This window comes from Somniosus microcephalus, chromosome 14 (assembly GCF_052327205.1).
Source record: "Somniosus microcephalus isolate GS21.2 chromosome 14, FLI_Smic_1.0, whole genome shotgun sequence".
NCBI classification, from domain to species: domain Eukaryota; kingdom Metazoa; phylum Chordata; class Chondrichthyes; order Squaliformes; family Somniosidae; genus Somniosus; species Somniosus microcephalus.
This window is the reverse complement of record NC_141000.1, coordinates 60,209,427-60,235,973: the sequence shown is the minus strand read 5'-3', so window position 1 is coordinate 60,235,973 and position 26,547 is coordinate 60,209,427.

Genomic DNA, 26,547 nt, shown 5'->3' with positions numbered 1-26,547 from the left:
GGGCCTGGTTGGTGACTGCATGTGTTGCATTCCGGTAGGCGAACAGGAAATTGTCCACCTTGTGCTGCAGCGGAATGTTGTCATTGTACATAGCCTTTAGTGCCTTCTTAAAGGTTTGTACGAACCTCTCAGCCAATCCATTTGTGGCTGGATGATACGGGGCGGATGTGTAATGCCTTACCCCATTCTTTTTCAAGAACCTCCGGAACTCTTCAGACACAAACTGTGGTCTGTTGTCAGAGCAAATCTGTTCTGGCAAGCCATTCCTGGCAAAAATGGTTCGTAGGACTGCAATAGTTTTCTCCGTGGTGGTGGAGGACATTTTGATGACCTCAGGCCATTTCGTGTGCGCATCCACGGCTATTAAAAACATTGAGTCCATGAATGGACCAGCAAAATCAATATGCACCCGTTGGCATGGAGATGAGGGCCACTCCCATGGGTGTAGAGGGGCCTGTGGTGGTGCATTTTGGACTTTCTGGCATCCTGACCAGCTCTTGGTCAGGTCCTCGATTTGTTTATCGATTCCCGGCCACCACACATAAGCCCTGGCTAGGCTTTTCATTTTTACCCCTCCCAGATGACGCTCATGAAGCTCATTGAGCAGTCTCTCCCTTAACTTGGGTGGAATTACCACTCGGGATCCACACATCAAGGTCCCCCGGCACACTGACAGCTGTTCTCTTCTTGTCGAGAATGCTGGCAACAGTGAGTCGCCATGTGCTGGCCATCCCTTCACCGTCAAATCATATACCCGAGACAGTGTCGGGTCATTTCGGGTTTCCTTTTCGATACAAGCGTTAGTTACCGGTAGGTATTCAACTATAGTCGAATGGAATATTTCGACAGGATCCACTGCTGGTGCTTCCTCCGCAGTAGGCAGTGGCAGGCGTGATAGCCCATCAGCATTTCCATGCTGTTTCGTGCCCTTATATTCAATCTCATAATGGTGCGCCCCTAGAAAAAGTGACCATCTTTGTAGTCGTTGCGCAGTCATCACCGGAACGCCCTTCTTCGGATTAAAAATGGAGACAAGAGGCTGGTGATCAGTCAGCAAGGTGAATTTCTGCCCGTGCAGATAGTGATTGAACTTTTTCACTCCCCACACTAGGCTGAGGGCCTCCCAGTCAATCTGGGCGTAGTTACGCTCGGCTGAGGTTAGTGATCGTGACGCAAAGGCTATTGGCTTCTCTGAGCCGACCGAGAATTTGTGCGACAGCACCGCTCCAATGCCGTAGGGTGACGCATCACATGCCAACCGAATTGGTAATGCTGGGTTGTAATGGGCCAATACCTCTATCGATGTGATTAGTGTTTTGCTCTTCTGGAAAGCTCGTCTACATTCATCACTCCACTTCCATGGCACCCCAGTTTGCAGTAGGGTGTTCAGTGGGTGTAGTGTTGTAGACAAATTTGGCAAGAACTTATCGTAGTAGTTTACCAGCCCGAGGAACGACCTCAGTTGTGACACATTTTCCGGTGCTGGAGCCTTGACTACTGCCTCAATCTTCTCTGGGGACTTATGTAACCCCTCTTTATCGATAACGTGGCCACAATACGAGATCTGTTTTCTAAAAAACTCGCATTTGGGGCGGTTAGCTCGGAGCCCATATTCCTGCAATCTAGTGAGCACCTGCTCCAGGTTGGCAAGGTGATCACTGTCATTTTCGCCCGTGACCAGGATGTCGTCCAAATAACACTGGGTCCCTGGGATCCCTTGCAGGATTTGTTCCATTGCCCTCTGCCAAATAACCGGAGCTGATGCTACCCCGAATACCAGCCGGTTGTATTGGTAGAGTATGGGTGTTGATTGTGAGGTATTTTTTTGATGCTTCTTCTACCTCCATTTGCAGATACGCCTGGGCCAGATCAATCTTAGTGAAGCGTTTCCCTCCAGATAGTGAGGTGAAAATATCTTCAATCCGCGGAAGTGGATATTGTACGGTGTGAAGGACCGGGTTCACTGTTACCTTAAAGTCCCCACAGATGCGAACCTTCCTTGGTTACCCAGGCGTGCTGCTCAACGACTTTTTCATCACAGGGATGATGGGTGTAGTCCACTCGCTCCAGTCTACCTTGGACAGTACACCTGAACATTCGAGACTCTTTAGCTCTGCTTCGACGGCTGGGCGGATTGCATAAGGTACCGGTCTGGCCTTAAAAAATTTTGGGCTTGCGTTTTCTTCAATTTTAATCGTCGCTGTCATGCCTTTTAGTGTTCCGAGTCCTTGCTGGAACACTTCTTTCACGTCAGTTAGGATCTTTGACAGTCGCCCAGGTGTGACGTCGTCATCCTTTTTGTCAGCCACAGTCAGTGCCTGTATGGAATGCCAATCCAGTTGTATTTTCCGGATCCATTCACGTCCCAGTAATGATGGTCCTCCATCTTGCAATACATACAGGTCTAGTTTTGGTGTTTCCTTACCGTTATATATAACGGTCACCCTTATTTTTCCTTTGGGGTAGACTTTTTGCCCCGTGTACGTCTTCAAAATAATTTTTGTGTCTCTCAAGGGTATGTGTGAGAATAGCCGCTCATAGTCCCATCGGTTTATGAGTGTTAGGGCTGATCCTGTGTCCAATTCCATCTTTACCTGGACTCCTGCTATCTTGAGAGTGACTCAAATGGTTCGGTGATCCTCTGTTGTGATCACATTATGTAGTTTCAGACAAATTCAGTTCCCTGCTTTCAGATTCATTATCACTCTTTTGTTCGTCTGAACTATTCTCCGTTATCTTATGTACCTTCTTGTACTTTCCTTTGATCGGTTTCTTATTGCTGGTTTTCTTTCCCGACCTGCAGACTCGTGCTATGTGTCCTACTTTTCCACACTGTCTGCACACTTTGTCTCTGAACCAGCAATCATTCTGGTCGTGTGTTGTTCTGCCGCAGCGATAGCACTTCTCTGTTCCATATGACATTTCGTTTGTGCCATATTCTTGCGGTCTCCGTTGTATCTCTGCAGCGCCCCGTGCTGCTGCTTGATATGATACCGCAATGCTGAAAGCCTTTTCCAGCGTAAGGTCCTTTTCAGATAAATGCCGTTTCTGGGTTCCTTCACTTTGAAGCCCACACACAAACTTGTCCCTTAAAGTATCTGCTAGTCCCGTTCCAAACTGGCAGTGTTTCGATAGCTTGCGCAGTTCCGTTAAATACTCAGCATTACTTTCATCTTTATGCTGGTTCCTTTTTTGAAACTTAAATCTTTCTGCTATCAGCAGCGGTGTGGGGTTTAAGTGGTCCTGTAGGATTGACACTATGTTTTCAAAATCCTTTTCTGCTGGTTTCTCTGGGGTTACTAGGTTTCATAGTAAGCCATACATTTTTGCACCCATTGAATTCAACAATACCAGCGCTTTCTTGTCATCTGGCACTTCATTCGCCATGCAGTATACTTCTATGCGTTCGACATATGTTGTCCAATCTTCGACTTCATTTTCGAACGCTGTGATACTGCCACTCTTTGGCATTTTTGGGTGTGGTTAGACTGGCTTAAAATGGCGTCTCCCGCGCTTTCCTTTCTTCCCTGCTGCAGCTTAAAATGGCATCTCCCGCGCTGCTGCCAACGCCGCTCTCGGCGGTCCTCGTGGCAAATGGCGACGCCCTGTGGGTTTCGCGCGCTGCTCCTGGGGTTGGATGGGGGAGACCTGAAGGTGACTAGGGCCAGAGGGTGATCGGGGCCAGAGAGGGGAGGCCAGAGGGTGATCGGGGCCAGAGGGAGAAGGCCAGAGGGTGATCGGGGCCAGAGAGTGGGGGGGGGAGATTGTGATCGGGGCCAGAGGGAAAAAGTCAGAGGGTGATCGGGGCCAGGGGGAGAAGGCCAGAGGGTGATCCGGGCCAGAGAGGGGAGGCCAGAGGGTGATCGGGGCCAGAGAGGGGAGGCCAGAGGGTGATCGGGGCCAGAGAGGGGAGGCCAGAGAGTGAACGGGGCCAGAGAGGGGAGGCCAGAGGGTGATCGGGGCCAGAGAGGGGAGGCCAGAGGGTGATCGGGGCCAGAGAGGGGAGGCCAGAGGGTGATCGGGGCCAGAGAGGGGAGGCCAGAGAGTGAACGGGGCCAGAGAGGGGAGGCCAGAGAGTGATCGGGGCCAGAGAGGGGAGGCCAGAGGGTGATTGGGGCCAGAGGGGGGAGTTCGGATCACCGAAGGGGGATCGGGGGCTGGAGGGGGGAGGTCAAAAGGCCAGAGGGGGGATCGGATGCCTGAAGGGGGGGTTGCAGGCCGGGGGGGTGGATCGGAGGCCGGGTGCCAAGGATCATATGCCAGAGGGGGGAATCAGTGATCGTAGGCCTTGTGTGGGGGGGGGGGATGGCACTTGGAACCCTGGTGTGGAGTAGGGGGGAGATTCGGGGGGGAGATCAGAAGGGATGGAGGTGGGGGGGGGGTGCGGGGTGGTGGTGTCCGATCGCAGGGGGTTTGCAAGGCAGGAACGATGTTAAGGTACTTATCGCCTGTGATGAAATAACTCTGTGTTCTGGATTGTCTGTTGTCCTCTTTTGATTGGACCAAGCAAATTAAACAAATAGACTGTAACTAAGACTGTAACTAATAAAACTTTAAATAAACCTTAGCAAATCAACTTAAAATTTGGTTGTCCAAATCGATTATGCACTCCAGTCCCCGCGGCGCCCACCGGTCGTGGAAGTACTCAAGCGTGCCGCCGGACACCGCGTGCTCCATCTCCAGGGCCACCCGGGCGCGAACATATTGTCTGTTGTTGTACTTGTTAATGTCTGCAAATGTTTTACAGGTGTAACCACTAATGTTCCTCCCTAGCTCCGCCTTTATGGATCCTCCTGATTGGTGTGAGTCTTATTTATAAGAGCTGGGTTTTACTCATAAGGGCTGGGTCGGTGATGAATGATGGTTGCCCTGTGTTAACTTGATGCCAAGATTCTTACCTAATAAAAGCCTTTAGTTTTAAGTTGTAACCTCATGGATTCAGGCAGTTATTTGGCACATCAATTTTATTAAGTAACAACTTTGGAAGCTGGATTGATTTTTGAAACCAGAACGTCTGGATATCGATCCCCATTCACCAGATGCATCGAAGAAATTTACGCATTGGCTTTGATGTTTTGAATACTTCATCGCATCGATCGATCCGACGGTTAACAAGTTGGGTCTTTTAACCAACTTGGTAAGTCATCAAACTTACTCTATATATTTGAAGATATTACTACGTATGAAGAGGCCCTTGCAGCTCTTAAGGCCCAGTACCTTAAGTCGGTTAATGAAGTATACGCCAGGTATCTTTTGTCTACTCGCAGGCAATTACCCGAGGAATCCCTGGATGATTTTCTGCAGGATCTTAAGGCTTTGGCTAAGGATTGCAACTACAAGGCTGTCTCTGCCATATTGTATCAGGAAGAAGCCATCCGTGATTCTTTCATATCTGGCCTTCGATCTAATTATATTAGACAGAGACTCCTCGAGAATGACTCGTTAGTTTTAAAAACAGTCGTTGTTACGGCTCGATCATTAGATGTAGCCCAGAAGAATTTAGAAGTGTATGCATCAGCCCATGCGTCTCTCTCAGCCTCGTGTGTTCCGAGTATGGAGGCATCCATAACGTCAATGGAGCCTCCTCTTAATCCTACTGTTGCGGCTGTACCCCATGGGTCTAAGTGTTATTTTTGTGGCCAACCTAAACACTCCAGGCAAAGATGCCCAGCCAGAGAGGCTACTTGTTTTAAATGTAAAAAATGGGGACATTTTAGTAAAGTGTATAAGGGTAATCCTGTACCTGATGTCTTCTCTGCTGCCGCCTATTGTTTTACTCTAGCCTCGGTTACGGTTGACCAGACCATACCGTGTTCCTTGTCGAAATCTATGATGGACATTAAGATTAATGGTCATCCTACTGGGTGTTTGATAGACTATGGCAGTACTGAAAGTTATATACATCCCAACCTTGTTAACTCCTGTTCATTGAAGGTGTATCCTACTCGAAGGGAAATTGTGATGGCGTCCAAGTGCCTTACTTCGGAGGTAACTGGATATTGTAAAGTCACATTGACCGTTAAGGATACGGAGTATAAGGACTTTAAACTCCTTATATTACCTCAGTTGTGTGTGAACTTAATTTTAGGTTTGGACTTCCAGTGTCAGCATGAGAGCGTTACCCTTAAGTATGGTGGGTCTCAGCCTCCACTCACAGTCTGCAGCCTTTCTACTTTAAAAGTAAGTCCGCCTTCTTTGTTCGTGAACCTTGCTCCTAATTGTAGACCTATAGCGACTAAGAGTCGACGGTATAGTTCAGAAGATAAAACATTTATAAAAGAGGAAGTGGAAAGGCTTCAACGGGAGGGAATCATCGAACATAGTAATAGCCCGTGGCATGCCCAGGTGGTGGTGGTTAAAACTAATGAAAAGAAAAGACTTGTGGTCGATTATAGCCAGACTATAAACTTGTATACCCAATTGGACGCCTATCCTTTGCCTCGCATTTCTGAGATGGTGAACCAGATAGCTCAGTATCGCGTGTTCTCCACCATTGATTTAAAGTCTGCCTACCATCAACTCCCTATCAAAATAGAAGACCGACCTTATACGGCCTTCGAAGCTAATGGGCGCCTGTATCAATTTCTTAAGGTGCCCGAATGGGGTATCCATCTTCCAACGGGAGATGGATCGTATGGTGGATGAATACGCGTTGGAAGCAACATTCCCGTACCTGGACAATGTTACTATCTGTGGGCGTGACCAATGGGAGCATGATCAAAATCTCGCGAAGTTCCTAGAGACGGCAAATAGGTTAAACCTGACCTACAACGACAACAAGTGTACCTTCAATACTACACGTTTGTGTATTCTTGGTTGCGTTGTGGAGAATGGGGTAATTGGGCCAGATCCTGAAAGATTACGCCCACTTAAGGAATTACCTTTACCTCACACTGTAAAAGCTTTAAGAAGGTGTTTGGGATTCTTTTCTTACTATGCCCAGTGGGTGGCTAGCTACTCAGAAAGTCCAACCTCTTATTAAGTCGACGTCTTTTCCGCTATCGGCGGAAGCTCAGGAGGCTTTCTGTAATATCAAATGGGACATTGAGAAGGCAGTGGTATGTGCCGTGGATGAGAAGATCCCTTTTCAAGTGGAAAGTGATGCATCTGATTTTGCGTTGGCAGCAACTCTTAACCAAGCTGGTAGACCAGTAGCTTTCTTCTCTCGTACATTGCAAGGACCAGAAGTTCGACATTCTTCAGTGGAAAAGGAGGCGCAGGCGATTATCGAAGCAGTCAGGTATTGGAGACATTATCTCGCTGGCCGATGTTTTACGCTTATTACTGACCAGCGATCCGTGGCCTTTATGTTCAATACTAAGCAGAGAGGCAAGATCAAAAATGATAAGATTTTAAGATGGCGAATAGAACTGTCAACATATGACTATGATATTCAGTACAGGCCTGGAGTATTCAATGAGCCATCGGATGCTTTGTCATGAGGAGTATGTGCTAGTCTAGGTATAGATAAGCTTCAAAATCTCCACGATGCACTCTGCCACCCTGGGGTTACCAGAATGAACCACTTCATTAAGTCCCACAATCTACCCTACTCTATTGAGGGGGTCCGGACAATGACCAGAACCTGTTGTGTTTGTGCTGAATGCAAACCCCGCTTCTATAAGCCGTCCGAGCCAGCTCATCTTATTAAAGCAACTCGACCATTTGAGCGTTTGAGTCTCTATTTTAAAGGTCCCCTTCCATCAAGCGACTGTAATGTCTATTTTCTTAATATTATAGACGAGTACTCTCGGTTCCCTTTTGTTATCCCCTGTCCGGATGTGACTAGTGCTGTTGTAATTAAATGCCTCTGCCTAGTGATAGGGGTTCTTCCTTTATGAGCGAAGAATTGCAACAGTTTTTGCTATCGAAAGGAATTGCAACGAGTAGAACTACTAGCTATAACCCTCGTGGTAATGGGCAGGTCGAGAAAGAAAATGCGACAGTGTGGAAGGCTATCGTATTGTCTCTGAAGTCGCGAGGCCTGCCGACCTCTCGCTGGCAGGATGTCCTGCCAGACGTGCTGCATTCCATAAGGTCTCTTTTGTGTACAGCGACGAATGCCACCCCTCATGAAAGGATGTTTAGCTTTCCAAGAAAAGCTACTAATGGAGTATCGTTACCCACATGGTTGGCGACCATGGGCCCTGTGCTGTTGCGCAGACATGTGAGAGGCCACAAGACTGATCCACTGGTGGAGGAAGTACAACTCCTTCATGCTAATTCCCAGTATGCATACATTCAATATCCGGATGGGCGAGAGGATACGGTCTCTATTAAAGATCTTGCACCTGCTGGAGCTCAAAGCGTTCGACTCTGAGAGTAGAGTTTTCAATCGTGGTATTAGACCGTCAGAGACACAAACCCTCAGTGTGGAAAACACTGATGATTCTGGGAATTCGGATGAACCGGAGTTGGTACTCCGGGAGGAGCCTCGGCAAGAGTTACATCGTTCCCAGAGGACTATCAGACCTCCTGACAGATTGAATCTATAGCAGGGGGTGAATGTGATGAAATAACTCTGTGTTGTGGATTGTCTGTTGTTGTACTTGTTAATGTCTGTAAATGTTTTACAGGTGTAACCACTAATGTTCCTCCCTGGCTCTGCCTTTATGGATCCTCCTGATTGGTGCGAGTCTTATTTATAAGAGCTGGGTTTTACTCATAAGGGCTGGGTCGGTGATGAATGACGGTTGCCCTGTGTTAACTTGATGCCAAGATTCTTACTTAATAAAAGCCTTTAGTTTTAAGTTGTAACCTCATGGATTCAGGCAGTTATTTGGCACATCATTGCCTAGATCCAGGAATCCTCACCTGCATTTAGCAGGCAGGTTTCCCAAGGCCAGGGAAACCCGCCCACCCACAGTAAAATTTGAAATGGTGGATTGCCATGAGGCACGGAACCTCATTATAATATTTAAATGGGTGACCCGCCTTCTGGGGAGCTGGTTGGTTGCCCACCCACCCCCTCACCCCCCCATCCCACTGCCGTTAAAACCGGAAGTGGGCGGTTTGGAGGCGAGTTGGGATCGGAATTTTAAAAAAAAAATCATTGATGGGATGTGGGCGTCGCTGGCTAGGCCTGCATTTAGTGCCCATCCCTAATTGCCCTTGAGAAGATGGTGGTGAGCCGCCTTCTTGAACCGCTGCAGTCCATATGGTGTAGGTACACCCACAATGCTGTTAGGAAGGGAGTTCCAGGATTTTGGCCCAGCGACAGTGAAGGAACGGCGATACAGGTCCAAGTCAGGATGGTGTGTGGCTTGGAGGGGAACTTGTAGGTGGTGATGTTCCCATGCGTCTGCTGCCCTTGTCCTTCTAAGTGGTAGAGGGCGCGGGTTTGGAAGGTGCTGTTGAAGGAGCTTTGGCAAGTTGCTGCAGTGCATCTTGTAGATGGTACACACTGCAGCCACAGTGCGCTGGTGGTGGAGGGAGTGAATGTTGAAGGTAGTGGATGGAGTGCCAATCAAGCGGGCTGCTTTATCCTGAATGGTGTTGAGCTTCTTGAGTGCTGTTGGAGCTGCACTCATCCAGGCAAGTGGAGAGTATTCCATCACACTCCTGACTTGTGCCTTGTAGATGGTGGAAAGGCTTTGGGGAGTCAGGAGGTGAGACACTCGCCGCAGAATTCCCAGCCTCTGGCCTACTCTTGTAGCCACAGTATTTATATGGCTGGTCCAGTTCAGTTTCTGATCAATGGTAACCCCCAGGATGTTGATAGTGGGGGATTCAGCGATGGTAATGCCATTGAATGTCAAGGGGAGATGGGTTTTTTCTCATTAACCTCCCACATGATCCAAACCCACCTGTTTTTTTAGGGTTAAAATTCCCCCCCCCCCCCCCGCCCCCCCGCAAAGTGTGTCACAAACAAAGTATGAAAGTTGAGGCCAATTCATTAAATATATTCAAGAAGGAGTTAGATATATTTCTTAAGGCTAAAGGGATCAAGGGATATGGAGAGAAAGCAGGGACAGGGTACTGAATTTGGATGATCAGCCATGATCTCATTGAATGGCTTACTCCTGCTCCTATCTTCTATGTTTCTATGAAACCCATACATTTAAAAATGAGGCAAGTAATGTGACTTTCAACAATTAAACTGAGAAAACTTGCAAATGACCAGGAGCTTCCAGGGTCAAATTAACACTCTTTACTCATTTGTTATTTTGTATAAATCCCTTTTTACACAATTGATAAAAGCTAATATAATTTTCACTCCATGAATAACTGCAGGGTTATAGTAGTTTTTCCAATGTAGTTTGTAAAGGGTAGAATATATGTTCACATGTTTAAGAGCATTATCTTCTGTAGTTTGCAAGAGAAGTGCAGGACATGTTCAGTGAAGAGATGTCATCATTGCCCCTCCCTCTAACATTACTTAATTTACAGTGCGTACACTAGTAGTCAGAGCTAGCAATCTAAATGAGAAAACCACATCAGCAAGGCCTAAACTGCAGCAAAGACTTTACAAAGCTACCAATGTGGCAGTGACTGAACCAAGATTTTAGTGGAATGATGCAGGAACTGAGCTGACCTGAAACAAATAAATCTCATCCCTGAGAACTATGACTATCTAATCTTTTACAAAGTGAATGGTTGTAAGCTTTTTTAAACTGTACAGTGTAATCCTGATGAACGTGGAAACATCTGGCTTGACTTTCAGTCGGCATGACACAAATGGCTGATGTCCATTGCAGATTTTTAAACATTTTAGTTGGTTGCTCTCCCACATATTGCACGTAAAGGGCTGATTCATCTTGACACTATGAGTAAGAGTGATCTAAAGACACAAAATGATTTCAGCTGTGTCTTATTTTGCATTGCGCCTGTAACACAAGATGTACAGAAACTGTAAAATTCTTGGTGTTATCATGAGATCCAAGCCACATGCAACAGCTGGTTTAATTTGTTTCATGAGTAATAGAGCTAATGCCTGAATTCATCAACTCATTGTGGAATGTTTACTGTAGACTGTAAAACTGAAGCAGCTCTTCAAGTAGGGCTAAGCTCCAAGGCTATTCCAAAATCTGAAAGGTGCATTTTGGATTCATCTCTTTTTAGTTCACAGCCCCCACCACTTACATTGTCCACGCTTATCACGGACAACCGCCTACATCGGACAAATGGCGCTAACCATTTGCCATTTCCACTGAAGTCATTTACAAAGGCACCACTTATAACACATTCAGCATGTCGGCTATTTTGGGTTATTCAATAAGCTTTTCGCACCTCGTTAAAGTGTGATTACTTTAAATTACTTAATACTCTCTACTTACTGTTTAAAAATCTCTGCTGATTTCAGGAAAATTGAAGTGTTTATTAAATGTCTTTCAATTTGTACTGTGAACTAATTGGGAATTGACAAAAGAAACAGGAGAGATGAGGAGAATTTTTGTTAGGCAGCAAGTTATGATGATTTGGACTGCAACTGCCTGAAAAGGATAATGGAAGCCGAATCAATAGTAACTTTCAAAAAGGATTTGTGTATATATACTTGAAAAGGAAAGTTTACAGGGCGATGGGGAAAGAGCAGGGGAGTGGGACTAATTGGATAGCTCTTTCAAAGAACTGACAGGCACAATGGGCCTCCTTCTCTGCTGTATGATTCTATGATATGATTATCTTTTGATGCTTCTGTTTGGTCTTGGTACTGGAATACGAGAATGGTTGCAATTCAGAAGAAGGGCAACTGGAATCTCTATGACAAACACTTAGTGCTAAAGCATCAACTAAGATATATATACAAATGTTACACAGGTTCAAAATTTAACGTGGACATATGTCAAAATCATGAGCAACTTCTATGGTGTAGCTGATGATTTATGACACTTAACACTGATTTTAGGCTTTAAATAGGTTGGTATAGTCATGTAGGTTAAAAAAGCCACAGTCAGCAGGGGAATTAAGTATAAAATGGAACATGGGCTGTCAGTTAAAGGATGCAGTGCAAGGTGGGACATGAGCTGTCAGGGGTACAAGACAGGCTGGGACACGAGCTGTCAGTAAGAGGGACACAGTGCAAGATTTAACATCAGCTGTCAGTTAGGCAATGCAACGCCGATGGGATATGAGTCAGTGTTCTATTGGGGACTGAAATGATGCAGAGGACGTTAATACATTCAGGCACCACTGGGATAAGCAATTCTATTCTATTTAATACTGGAATTTTCCTATGTAAAGTAAAGTAAAGCATTACATTACAAATGGCTCACTTTATAATTCAAGAATCAAATATAAAACAAACTTAATCTTGTTAAGACTATCGTATAACTTACAATTCCTAACAATCTGTTGTATTCACCCATAAATACATCTCGCTGTATATAAAAAATGGTATGTCTGTGTACATTTCCTGTCATGTGGCTCTACTATCAGACTCTGTTTGACTCAGAGTAAAACAGAACCAAATCAGAAAGCAGCAAGCATACTGCAAATGAGAGCCCACTAAACTTTCATGAAAATAACAAATCCTGAATGACCAGTCAGGAGAACATACCAATAAAAGGTAGGAGAAGGCCAACAAATTAAATTGCTCAAAACACTATGATTTTATTTTGTCTGTTATTTTGTTTACCCTCAGCTACTTGAAATACGTTTTTCAATATAATTAAGTGTTAAAAAATATATATTTCCCAATAACATATCTAACCTTTGAAGTTATCTTTCATGTTCTTGAGCATCTTCAATAATTTGAAGATCACACCTTCTTTCAAAAACCTGCCTTTGGATTTTAGGGCCAGAAATTCAGGTCCCCACGGGTGAGTACGCGCTGGGTACTCACGCGTAGGGCCAACGAAAGTGCCGGTTTTGTGCATGCACTGCACATGCGTGGGAAACCGGAACTTCTGTTCCCTTAAAGGAAGGGATTCACAGGTCGAACGCATACGCCGGAATGGCAGCGCGTACGCCTGGAACTTCCGTTTTTTTTTACAGGTTTCTCCGGGAGGGTAAGTCTCCAGCAGCTACGCTTTTAAAAAGCAGTCGCAAGGCCTGCTTTAAACAAGGTAAGTGATGAATTAAGTAAAATTAAAACATTTTTTCCACAGGTTTATTATTTTTATAAATACTTCAAAGAGAGGTAAGTTTATTTTTAGCCCCGTTAAAAACTGTAATTTTTTTCAAAAATTTTAATTATTGTTTAAAATAGTTATTTTATGTAATTTATAGTTATTTTAAAAATGCGATTAAAAAAAAAAATGTATTTGAAGTTTTAGTTATGTTTTGGGGCCGAACTCTAGTCATAGATTTGACAGGTCTTCCTGTCAAATCTATGAATAGAGATTCCCTGCTACGATTGGCTCTCCATGGCCCACGTGATCCCAGGGGACGCTTCGAACTAACTGCACCCCTGGGATATGCAAGCACTGCGCGCCAGCAGTTGGAGCAGGCCCAGGATCGGAATCCCAAGCGGGCCCACAGCGCAACAGCCGGCGCGCTAGGTAAGTGCAGGTCGGAGGCTTGCACCCGCGGGAAGCCTCCAACCCGAATTTCTGACCCTACATTTTTGCCCGAGGCTCTGACTCCATCAGCTGAAAGAAAATCCCACAGTCTGAACAGGTGCAGAACTGTCATAATGTATCAGTGCCACTTTGTCAGTCCAACTGGAAGAATTCTTTTATTCGCCCTCTGAACAGTATGGGGGGAATTCTAACCCCAGAAACTGAGTGGCCTGGGGTCAGATGGGAGGTTGAAGTGTTAAAAAACTGAATCCCAACCCACCTCCAACCTGCCCACTTCCAGTTTTAACTGAGGCGGGACGGGGCGGGCACCAAATCCGCTCCCAGGAAGCGGGTCGCTCATTTAAATATTATAATGAAGCTGGCTCAGATTTAACCAGCATTTCAAATGAGAACCCGCCAGCTAAAGTAAGGCAAGTATGGCTGGATCCAGGAGGTAAGTGCCTTTACACTTAACTCCTGGATCCAGCGTCCCTGTCTCACCCAACCTCCGCAATTGGAGACCCCCCCCCCACCACCTCCCCAACCCCATCGAGGCCTCCGATTCCCCCCTCCCCCCGAAGCCTCCGATCCCCCCGCCCCCCACGAGGCCTCCGATGGCTTTCCCGGACTCACCCCCAACAATCCTCCATCCCCGATGCTTCCCTCCGCCCCACTGATCCTCCTCCAGCCCCAACCAACCCCCCCACCCGATCCCTCCTTCCCTCCTCTCTGTGGCCTTGTGCCGCAGGCCTACCCGCCCGCAGCCAGACAGCCTCTCCATCTGGCTGGCTGCAGGTGTGAAACCAACCTTTGAAATGTCAATCAGGCCCTGCCGTTAAATTCGGCAGGAACCCGTTCTCCCGGGCTTCCCGACCGGTTCCTCTCTCCCCACTCCCAACCCACCTCCCGATTAATATTCCAGCCTATGTGTTTGACTGCTTTTTGAAATTATTTGTAGAAAAGCAAGAGGCTAAATTTGAAAAGCTTTATTAAGGTGAAGCTAATTTGAGTATTTATAAAAAAAGAGTCTGTCTCTATGAAACAGAGAGCGAATCAAAATAGGCAGAGACCACTTCAAATGCGATAGACCGTACTGGCTACAGAGCTGCAAATGCTTTTGTTTAGCTTTTAATTCCAAAACAATGCAATGGTTCAGTAAAGAAAAGTCAAATCATATCTTTGTGTATAACAATATGTCAGTTTGTATATTTTTGAAATGATTTGAATGCAAACTGGAAGATGAATTTAAAGTTTACAGCTTGCTAAAGTTTTAAACAAAAGCTCTTTTTTTAAACCGGAAAAAGCATGTCAAGCTGAGGTCAATTATATAAGATTTATTCACGTTGCTCCACTGGATAAGTCAAACACTAATTAATTGCTACTGAGTGGAAAAAAATCCTTGATTGTAACAAAAGCAATTCTGTCAGCAAGTTTTTAATCAAAAAAATACTTTCAGACTCTCACCCAGCATCAGCTGAAAGCAACCCTTCGCACACAATGGGTGGAGAGTTTGGCATAAAAATAAAACAAAGGTGACTCAACCGTGGCTAACACGGGAAATTAGGGATAGCATAAGATCCAAGGAGAGGACATATAAATTGGCCAGAAAAAGCAGTAAACCTGAGTTTTGGGAGCAGTTTAGGATTCAGCAAAGGAGGACAAAGGGATTAATTAAGAGGGGGAAAATAGAGTATGAGAGTAAGCTTTCAGGGAACATAAAAACTGACTGTAAAAGCTTTTATAGGTATGTGAAGAGAAAAATATTGGTGAAGTCAAACGTAGGTCCCTTGCAGTCAGAATCAGGGGAATTTATAATGGGGAACAAAGAAATGGCTGACCAATTAAATACATACTTTGGTTCTATCTTCACAAAGAAGGACACAAATAACCTCCCAGAGATGTCGGGGAACATAGAATCTAATGAGAGGGAGGAACTGAAAGAAATCAGTATTTGTAGGGAAATGGTGTTAGGGAAATTGACGGGATTGAAGGCTGATAAATCCCCAGGGCCTGATAATCTACATCCTAGGGTACTTAAGGAACTGGCCCTAGAAATAGTAGATGCATTGCTGGTCATCTTCCAAAATTCGATAGACTCTGGAACAGTTCCCATGGATTGGAGGGTAGCTAATGTTACCCCACTATTCAAAAAAGGTGGGGAAAATGCTAGAGTCCATTATAAAAGATGTAATAGCAGAGCACTTGGAAAACAGTGACAGGATCGGACAAAGTCAACATGGATTTACAAAGGATAAATCGTGCTCGACTAATCTACTGGAATTTTTTGAGGATGTAACTGGTAAAATAGATAAGGGAGAACCAGTGGATGTGGTGTATTTGGACTTGCAGAAGGCTTTCGATAAGGTCCCGCATAAGAGGTTAGCGTGTAAAGTTAAGGCACATGGGATTTGGGGCAAGGTATTGACTTGGATAGAGAACTGGTTGGCAGACAGAAAGCAAAGAGTTGGAATAAACAGGTCTTTTTCCGAGTGGCAGGCAGTGGCTAGTGGGGTACCGCAGGGATCGGTGCTAGGACCCCAGCTATTCACAATATATATTAATGATCTAGACGAGGGAACTAGATGTAATATCTCCAGGTTTGCAGATGGCACAAAGCTGGGTGGGCGTGTGTGCTGTGAGGAGGATGCCGAGAAACTCCAGTATGATTTAGACAGGTTGGGTGATTGGGCAGCAGCATGGCAGATGCAATATAATGTGGATAAATGCGAGGTTATCCACTTTGGTGTCAAAAACAGGAAGGCAGATTATTATCTGAATGGCAATGGATTGGGAGAAGGGGAAGTGCAACGAGACCTGGGTGTCCTTGTGCACCAGTCGCTGAAGGTAAGCATGCAGGTTCAGCAGGCAGTTAAGGTGGCAAATGGTATGTTGGCCTTTGTAGCGAGAGGGTTTGAGTAGAGGAACAAGGATGTCTTGCTGCAGTTGTACAGGGCCTTGGTAAGACCACATCTTGAGTATTGTGTGCAGTTTTGGTCGCCTTATCTGAGGAAGGATGTTCTTGCCATGGAGGGAGTGCTGCGAAGATTCACCAGGCTGATACCTGGGATGGTAGGGATGACGTATGAGGAGAGATTGGGTCGATTGGGCTTATACTCGCTGGAGTTTAGAAGAATGAGAGGGGATCTCATTGAAACTTATAAAATTCTAACAGGACTAGACAGACTAGATGCAGGAAGGATGTTCCCGATGGCCGGGGAGTCCAGAACCAGGGGTCACAGTCTAAGGATAAGGGGTAAGCCATTTAGGACAGAGATGAGGAGGAATTTCTTCACCCAGAGAGTGGTGAACCTGTGGAATTCTCTACCACAGAAGGCAGTAGAGGCCAATTCATTAAATATATTCAAGAAGGAGTTAGATATATTTCTTAAGGCTAAAGGAATCAAGGGATATGGCGAGAAGGCAGGGACAGGGTACTCAATTTGGATGATCAGCCATGATCTCACTGAATGGTGGAGCAGGCTTGAGGGGCCGAATGGCCTACTCCTGCGCCTATCTTCTATGTTTCTATGAGAGACTTCACAGTTAAAAGCAAACCCAAAGTACTTCCTCAACAAATGCTATATTATTTTATAAATGAGCTGCTTTCACTGTCTGGTCATGCAAGTTGAAAATCAGTAGATAAATCTTAGCAGGCCTGCAAAAGAAAAGGAAAGGGAAATTGTTGTGTTCTCACACGTTCTGATCGAGTGCAGCTTGTTACATAACAGGATGTCATTGTGAATGCGGGACCGATTTGTTCAAAGAGTGAATTTGAGAAATGTGCATTGCACTGGCAGTGATCCCTCCTGACTGGTTGGTCACAATGCCAGCATTTATAAAACAGATTAGAAGATGATTCATAACCTGTGACAGAGAAAACTGAATTATGTGCAAAAGTAATTCATTTAAAGTAGTTGTATATATTTTTTAATTAAATGTTGTCCATTATATGCTGGGAACAAACTTATTGTCCACATTTTGCACACGTTATGCTCAGATATGGAATAAAGCTCCTTCTATACTGCACCAACATGCTTCAACTCTAACCTCTTAAGAGTCCCCCATCAAATGTACGTGTGAAGTTTTCCAGTTGCCACATCAGCCACCCTCTTTAGTGCCAATTTTAACCCTACCAGTGCAGCAGGAACAGGGTGGGAGGGTGAGTAAAATGGTGGTCAGGAACTTCCTGCTGCATTCCCGCCTTTCTCCATTTTAATCATGCTAGTTTTAGCTCAAAAAAGGTGTCTATCACAGGCAGGCAGATGCTTCATTAAAAGTCGGGGTTCCAGAACACAAATAGGACCCCGACGCGATTTTAACTTCCGATCGCGGACATTGTACACAGTGCCAGACCTGCTAGTGAAACCTGGTGGCAAGCAGGAGCGGGGCCAGAAGAGGCCAAGGAACGTCTTGCAGGAGTGATCCTCCAAGCCCCACAAGAAAACATTGGGCCTCTCCTGACTGGCTCCCCTCCCCCTCTGCCGCCTATGATTCCCTCCGAACTGCATCCCAACCACTTACTTTAGTCCTGGTACCATTTCATTTGGTCCCTCCTGCCACCTGTAATCCCCTTCCTGCCCACCAGCCAAGTAGTGTTTCTTGCTGGGTTTGGGTTGGAGTCTGATATCAAAACATAGAGGTCAGATTCCAGCCCATGATAAATCTACACACATGTTTATCTATGTATATACACGTGTTTCAGAAACTATGCTTAATGTTCTGACTCAGAATAAGACTTTGTGAGAGTACAGATAATACACAACCACATAAAAACTTTTAATCCCCTCTACATTTATTCCTTGTAGGATTCGCAAAAATTGAACATTGTCCTATAAGGGTCTATTGGCAGAAAAGGCCTTAATTTTAAAGACTGTTTTAAAAGAAGCCCAGAAAAAGGGGCACAAAAATGGCCGCCAGACCCTGTGACCAGCTTTTTGGGACATTTTAAAATGGTTCCTGCAGTCCACAGACAGCTTTTGTGGATTCAGCCCACAGTAAGTTCTGGAATGCAATTTCGGAGAATGCGAAACCAGACAGAACCCCATACATATGGATTGGATGCAGATCCAATCAGATCAGCCTGTAGATAAAGGCCATCAAAATGTTTACCCAGACAAAGGGGAACAGCTTCAAGTTCAAAGGGGGACATCAAGACCCATTAAAGACAATACAAGGTCATTCCTGACCAGAGATGGCAGTTACCGGCCATCCCGAAAGTACTTTAAACACAATGGCCTAGAAATTCACTATGGCCCCGCCAGCTGGCTAGCGCCCAAAAGTTAGCGCTGGGTGCGGAGCCAGTTGCGACCGTCAGATATTCAGCTTTTGCGCCCCAAGTCGGAACCGGGCGCTATTCCAGGGTGTGCCCGCCCCCACTTGGGGCGCTGAAACTGAATTTCAGCGCTCTAGGCGCCGCTGCGCCACCCGCTGCGGAGCGGCAGGCTGCGGTACTGCAGGCCTCCTCCTTCTCTTAAGGGGGAGGTGCCTGCAACGGGGAGATCGCCGCTGGATAGTGCCGGCAAATGAGCCCGGCACCACGGAGAAGTGCCGGGTTCGCGGAAAGCAGCCGGCAATGCCGCGAGGGGGGGGGGGCGGTGGAGGAGGCCGGGGAAGGTGCGGGCAGGCGGCCGCCGAAAAAGCGGCCGGCCGCACCTCCACCTTAAAGCGCCCCACTAAGGCTACAGTACGGCCCCGTTTTCTGGTCGCTGTTTGCGGCCGCTGCGGAAGAGGCGGCCGCAACTAAATATGGGGATCGGGCCGGTATCGGGGCGGAACCGGGGCACTGCGCACACCGATGACGTCATCGGTGCCGGCGCAGCGCTAACGGCTACTGCCGCCATTACCGCTGCGCTGAATATCAGCGCAAACTCCTGTATTGGCGCAGAAGCCCTCTTTAGGCGGTAACTGGCCGCAAAGCTGCCGGCGCCTTATTGAATTTCTAGGCCAATGACTACCCCTCTGTGCTACAAGCCAGCCAAAATTTAAACAAAGACTAACCTTGATATGGCAGGCGATAAGGGCCTCCATGAGAAGTATAACTGGAGACCTGGGGTAGCCATTAGGAGTTCGAGTTCGGAGAGAGAGCAGTGCGGAAGAGCAAGAAGAGCATTGTAGAGATCATTTTCGAGAGATCGTTCGGGGGTCCGAAGAAGGTGCAGTTCGGTTAGGAGTTCGGGTTCAGTAGAGAGGCCGTTCAGACTCGGAAGAAGACGACGATTCGGTAGACGATTGGGATCGGAGACGTTTTGAAGACTTTTCTAACTGGGACTGGTGAGCATGTTTCTGGCCCCTCAATCTAATCTAGCTAGGTTTAGGGGGTGGGCATTTTAGGGGATAATTAACAATGAGTTGTTGTCCCTCGATGTTCTGTGTGTTTCCCTATTTCATGGTGAACCTTGTAAAGTATAATATGCCTGTGGATATATTGGTTAGTACTGTATTATGATTTGTTTTTCCCTCCCATGTACCTTATTGGCTTACATTCAATTTTTCCTTTATGCAATAAAATTTCACTTTGTTTCATTAAACTTGGTCTACAGAGTATTCTCTGCATTGTAGTTCCTGCCTCAAAGTCCAGTGTACAGAACCTAAGGGGTGAGTGGGTCGAACCACTCGGTAAATTACTGTGCAAAAGAGAGAGAGGTCTCACCAGAGAGAGAGACCTAGCAAAAACCCCTTACATCCTCAACCATTATAAAAGAGATTATCTGGTCATTTAGCTCATTGTTGTTTGTGGGACCTTGCTGTGTGCAATTTGGCTACAGTGTTTGCCTGCATTACAACAGTAACTACAGCTGTAAAATACTTTGCGACGTCCTGAGGATGCAAAACGTGCTACATAAATTCAAGTTATTTCTTTACATGTTTACTGCCCCTTAAAGGAATCCAATTTAGGGCAAATTTGGCCTTTACAGTAACCCAAATTGGCTCAGGTTAGATTATTTTGTTTGAGATTCTGATTCAGCATTCATTTTCAAAGACCAGTAAAAATGTTGTTAGATGTGTAACTTTTTATATTATTAAAATTGTATAAAGCATGTACTGGAATCAATTAACCTGTGGACACTTTGAACACCTCTTTCAAATCAGTTTTCATTCTAACCTTTCATTCTTTCTTTGGCCTGAGGAAGTGTTAATATTGGTTTTACAAAAACATTACTGCTTGTAGTCTCAAGTCTGAAACCATGACTGGCATACAATAAATCCATTCTCCTGGAATCTCTCAAAGCAATATTTTTTGCAACTTTCTTCAACTTTGCATATCAACACTATTGAATAATGTCATTACAACTTCATATGCAAAGTAACAAATATTGAAGGTAGGGGATAAAATTCTAACTGCTTATATTTTACTATAAAAGTGTGAGCACGTACAAATTGGGGTTTTCAAGAAAAAAACTGAATGCAAACAGGTGCAAATGCAGATTACATTAAAATCATACTGTTTTATGGAAGGCAGCTCAGCCCGTTTGTAAGTCTAAATGGTTAATTATTCAACCCACAAACCTGAGATGCCTATCCCAGCATACCAAACATTAATGGGCGGAAGGAAAAGGAGACAAGACAAATGAGAGGGAATTTAGAGGTAATATGATGTCACAACAATTCACTTAACACTGCAACAGTTGTGGGGAGATAGTGCAGTAGTTTATGACAATGTAAAATAATTAGGGACAGATGATAAAGCACAGAACTAACACAATAATTATTCAAAATAATTACTGATTTGCATCGTGAAGAAATGTCTGGAAGGAACGTGACAGCATGTGCATCTGAAAGCAGTTCCAGCAACAAAATATCTTCAAAGGGCTGCCCCTCTAGTTTCTGAGTGTGGGATAAAGCCATATTTTAAATTCAACCATGTGTGTGTTGTAGCTATTAATAAAGATGTAGCACGCACCCTATTTCCCCCAGGCTATTCAAGTCTGAAAGCATAATGGAAGAGTCAACTTGTCTTTCCTTTTTCTAATTTTACTTCATGGGTAAAAACAAATGATTTGTTTAGGGTGAACAGCAGCACAATTCAATAACAGAACAGAGATAATACTAATGTTTTGCCTGCGGGGCTGTTTTGCTTGCTGCAGAAAGATTTGACTTTGTTTCAGGCAAATGTTTCCACTCAACTTGAACTACAACAAAGGAACCTCGGTCTCTGCGGTAAACAAATAACCATGGTTTGAAGACAGAGGTCAGTTGGTGTAGTTTGTCTTTCTCAAGATGATTTCAGTTGACAAAATTAAATTAAAGGAATAGGCCTACCACCCACCTCACATGTCCCACAGCATTTATTGTAAAATATTAAAACATTTTGACTGACCCAATTGAAAGGTTTCTCCATTGAGCTTTGCTGCTCAATGTTTCTGTGGGACAGACATGGTTTTCTAACATCAGGCTGAACGATCCTCAGTGAGCAGGCTGACCGACAGTCACCTTTTCCATTTTAACTCAGACAAGTTTTGTTGAGCAGAGTAAAATTTGGCATCAGCACAGTTTAAAAGAAAAGGTACCTTTGACCAGGCTGTGCTCAGAGGTGACAAGTAAGAGTGTTTAATCAAATATTCCTCAATCTATCATGTGAACTACACCTCCTTCAATTAAATGTTGGACACATGGCTTCGGGCTCAACAGAAGAGCATTTTTTTTTAAACAAGATGATCAACATGAGTAGTTAAATTTTTATTTTCAAATTTCTTTTCACTTTTTATTAATGATCTGGAGGTAGGTGCTGGGAGCACGATCTGAAAATTTGCAAATGATACCAAGATCTGTGCGAGCATTAGGACTGTGGATGACACTCGTTTGCTTCAGGCAGATCTTAATGTAGACAGGGAAAATGCTCAACATTCATACACCCTATGGGGAAAAGCGTTAAAGAAGGTGGAGATCGAAAGAGATTTGGGCATTCTAGTGGATACATCCTTAAAGGTACATGAGCAATGCCATAAAGCAATAGCCAGAGCAAATAGGGTGTTGGGGTGTATGCATAGGACAATTGAATATAAGATGAGGCATACTATTTTGTCCTTGTACAAGACCTTAGTCAGACCACACTTGAAATACTGTGTCCAGTTTTGGCCTCCTCACATGATGGGTGATATTGAGGATTTGGAAAGGGTGCAGAGGAGGGCTACTAAACTAATTCCCAGTCGAAAGCATCTTAGTTATCAAGATAGGCTAAAAGAGTTGGGACTCTACACTTTAGGGAAGCGCAGACTTAGAAGTGATCTAATTGAGGTTTAAAAGATAATAAAGGGAATAGAATGTGTTCCAGTTGACAGTTTGTTTCAATTAAGTCGGTTAGGGAGGACCAGGGGTTACAAATTTAAGTTGTACAAGGCTAGATCTAGGTTAGCTGTCAGGGAGTGATTCTTTTTCCAAAGAATCGTGGACCTCTGGAACAGGCTGCCGTCTCGTGAGGTGGATGCTGATTCGCTGAATTCCTTCAAGCGAGAGCTGGACCTGTTTCTGGCTGGGTCAGAGATCACCTCTTATAGAAGATAGGTGCTGCAGGGAATTTGGGGCCAGAGTGATCTCCTGGGCTAGTTTCGATTGTCTAGATGGGTCACAGTGGAATTTCCCAGATTTTTTCCCCGATTTTTTCCCCACATTGGCCTGGTTTTTTTTACCTGCTTTTTTTTGCCTCTCCCAGGAGATCACATGGTTTCAGGTATGGTGGAGTGTATATAGTGTGATACACAAGGTATCACAATTGTGTGGGACAGGCTCGATGGACCAACGGGACTTTACCTGTCATTGTTCATAAGTTCATAATTGTTGAAAGCTATTTATTTTCTCTGTCCTTTTCCCGCTGAAGTCTCCTGAACAATGCAGCTCACCTGAGACTTTGCTTAAAAGCTTTTCTGAATGCTGCTTTTTGACAAACATGGAGGTGTATGAGAGCAACTATAGTGACAGGTCCTCTGATTTTTCTTCCTTCACTCATTATATCGAAATATCTGGCCTTTTCTTGTTACTTTCTCACAATGGCACAATGGAAATTGGAGAAGATATCATGTGGGAAATTGTAGGAGTGAACCCACACCCCATCTTTCCATAGAGAACTGCTACAAGCTCCAATGTAGTGTAATATTATCCCACTATTAATAAACAAGTGGTATGAGACACACACATCCACGGGCATGGGGAGGGAAGAGATTTCCTCTGTGTGCTCTGCGTAATTAAGTCATTTATGTGTTTACAAAGAATACGTTTATGAATTCACTACAAGAAGGGATCAGAGGATGACTTTCCCCAATGTGGCAAGCATTTCCTGTGCATAGACCTCCTTAAACAGTGTGTCCCACCATCAGGACCTTTCTCAAGTTTAAAAATTAAAGTCTATTTAACATCTTTTTGTTCAGTTCTGTCCTTTTCTGTCAATTTTTTAAAATGCTTTTCATTTAAGCAGTGTTCAATGGCCTGGAGTTTCCACTCGATTGCGCTGGTATTTTCGGTGCAATTCAGCACAAAAGATGGTGGAATCTTAAGCGCAATTTGCGTTCAGCGCAACCCAAGTTTCCACGATCTTTTGCGTTAGTTTTGAAAACATCGTGCTGGAAGCAGGCCCCGCCCACTAAACTGACCACGCCCCCAGGGTGAATTAATCACCATTCTGCTAATTACGCTCGTTTGCAGGCCTTTAGGGAGGTTTTAAAAATTAAGCTGGTCCTTTTGGGTGCAAGGACAGTAAAAGGTAAGTTTTAAAAGCTTTTAAAAGTGATTTTTGTTTTAATTTACAAAGAAACTGACTGATGTACCCCAATATAACTAGAAAATTGTTTTCTATTTAAAAAAAAGTGAATTTCAGTCATTTAAAATTGGTTTACTCAGAGGTGGTGAATTGACACCGATTAAAAATGCTTATTTTTTGCGATAAACCTATATTGAGCTGTTTTAATCAAACATTGCCAAGTTAGGACCCTTAAATACATGAAGGAAATTTATTTAAAGCAAATTAAAAAAATCATTTTAAAACGCTGCCCGACTGCGCTGGTTCATGGCAGATTTTGCGTTCGGTGATATTCAAATGACTTCGAACAGCAACTCAGGGGAAAAAGAACTTCAAAATGGACGCAATTTTGAGTGGAATTTGCGGCGGAATCAGCAATTGCGCCCAAAGTGGAAACTCTAACCCATTATCAGAGTTACTAGCTCAAAGGAGTTATTGAGCAAGGGATCTGAATTAACATTAATAGACACAGAGTCAAGAAGTAAGAGGTGAGTCAGCATCAACTATGCATATTAATTCTACTCCCTCACACTGCTTAGTTCAGTAACACCTCCACGTCAGTTGCCTGACTTATATATTAACATTTAAATAAAAGTATTTTAACATTTAGGGAATTAAAATGAGCTAGAATAAGAACATAAGAAATAGGAGCAGGAGTAGGCCAATCGGCCCCTCGAGCCTGCTCCGCCATTCAATAAGATCATGGCTGATCTGATCCTAACCGCCAATCTACTATCACAGAACCATCTCCTGAATCTAACAGAATTGGAAACACGAAATAGGAGCAGGATCAGGCTACACGGCCCCTGGGCCCGCTCCACTACCCACAGGGCCATGTCCGATCTGAACCTAGACTCATGTCCAAATTCCTGCCCGCTCCCCGTAACCCTTAATTCCCTTTACTTCTAGGAAACTGTCTATTTCTGTTTTAAATTTATGCAATGATGTAGCTTCTACAGCTTTTTGGGGCAGCATATTCCATGGACCTACCACCCTCTGAGTGAAGTAGTTCCTCCTCATCTCAGTTTTGAAAGAGCAGCCCCTTATTCTAAGACTATGCCCCCTAGTTCTAGTTTCACCCATCATCGGGAACATCCTCCCCGCATCCACCCGATTCAACCCCTTCACAATCTTATATGTTTCAATAAGATCGCCTCTCATTCTTCTGAACTCCAATGAGTAGAGTCCCAATCTACTCAACCTCTCCTCATATGTCCATCCCCTCATCCCCGGGATTAACCGAGTGAACCTTCTTTGTACTGACTCGAGAGCAAGTATGTCTTTTCTTAAGTATGGACACCAAAACTGTATGCAGTATTCCAGGTGCGGTCTCACCAATACCTTGTACAACTGAAGCAATACCTCCCTATTTTTATATTCTATCCCCCTAGCAATGAAAGCCAACATTCCATTGACCTTCTTAATCACTTGCTGCACCTGCATACTAACCTTTTGAGTTTCATGCACCAGGACCCCCAGATCCCTTTGTACTTCAGTACTTTCCAGTTTCTTGCCATTAAGATAATAACTTGCTCTACGATTTTTCCTGCCAAAGTGCATAACCTCACACTTTCCAGTATTGTATTCCATCTGCCAAATCTCTGCCCACTTACTTAGCCTGTCTATGTCCCCTTGCAGGTTTTTTATGTCCTCCTCACTCACTACTCTCCCTCCCATCTTAGTATCATCTGCAAACTTTGATATGTTACACTCGGTCCCCTCCTCCAAATCGTTAATATAGATTGTAAAGAGTTGGGGACCCAGCACTGACCCCTGCGGAACACCACTAGTTACTGATTGCCAGTCTGAGAATGAACCATTTATCCCAACTCTCTGCCTTCTGTTAGATAGCCAATCCTCTATCCATGCCAGAATATTACCCCCAATCCCGTGATTTTTTATCTTAAGCAATAATAAAATAGCCAATATCAATGTTGCAAAGCTTCCTTTTCGCATTCACACCAACAAATAGATAGTGAAATATATTCAGGATTCCTGAGCAAACACATAGTAAGGGTTAAAGTGGTCTCCCTTTCGAACATACATACTTGTTCTTTTACCAAAACTGCAGCTTAAGCATGGGGTTTAAAAACAGATGTGAATCTGTAGCATTAGAAAGGCAAAAACAAGCAGACACCCCTCATATTTTTTCTAAATCTACCAAACAGGGAGAATGTAGAAACATTATTTGCAAGACAAGCAGATGCAATCTTCTGTCTCTGGTAAGAATGTCAAGATTTCATCCTGCGGTCTTGTATTTTTTTCGTTAGTTGTGATCCCATAATGTATACATTTTACCATGACAAATATAGACCGGGCACACAATCAGCATTCTCAAGGGAATGCAATCTAAAGCAGAGGGAGCCAAGGGATGAAACC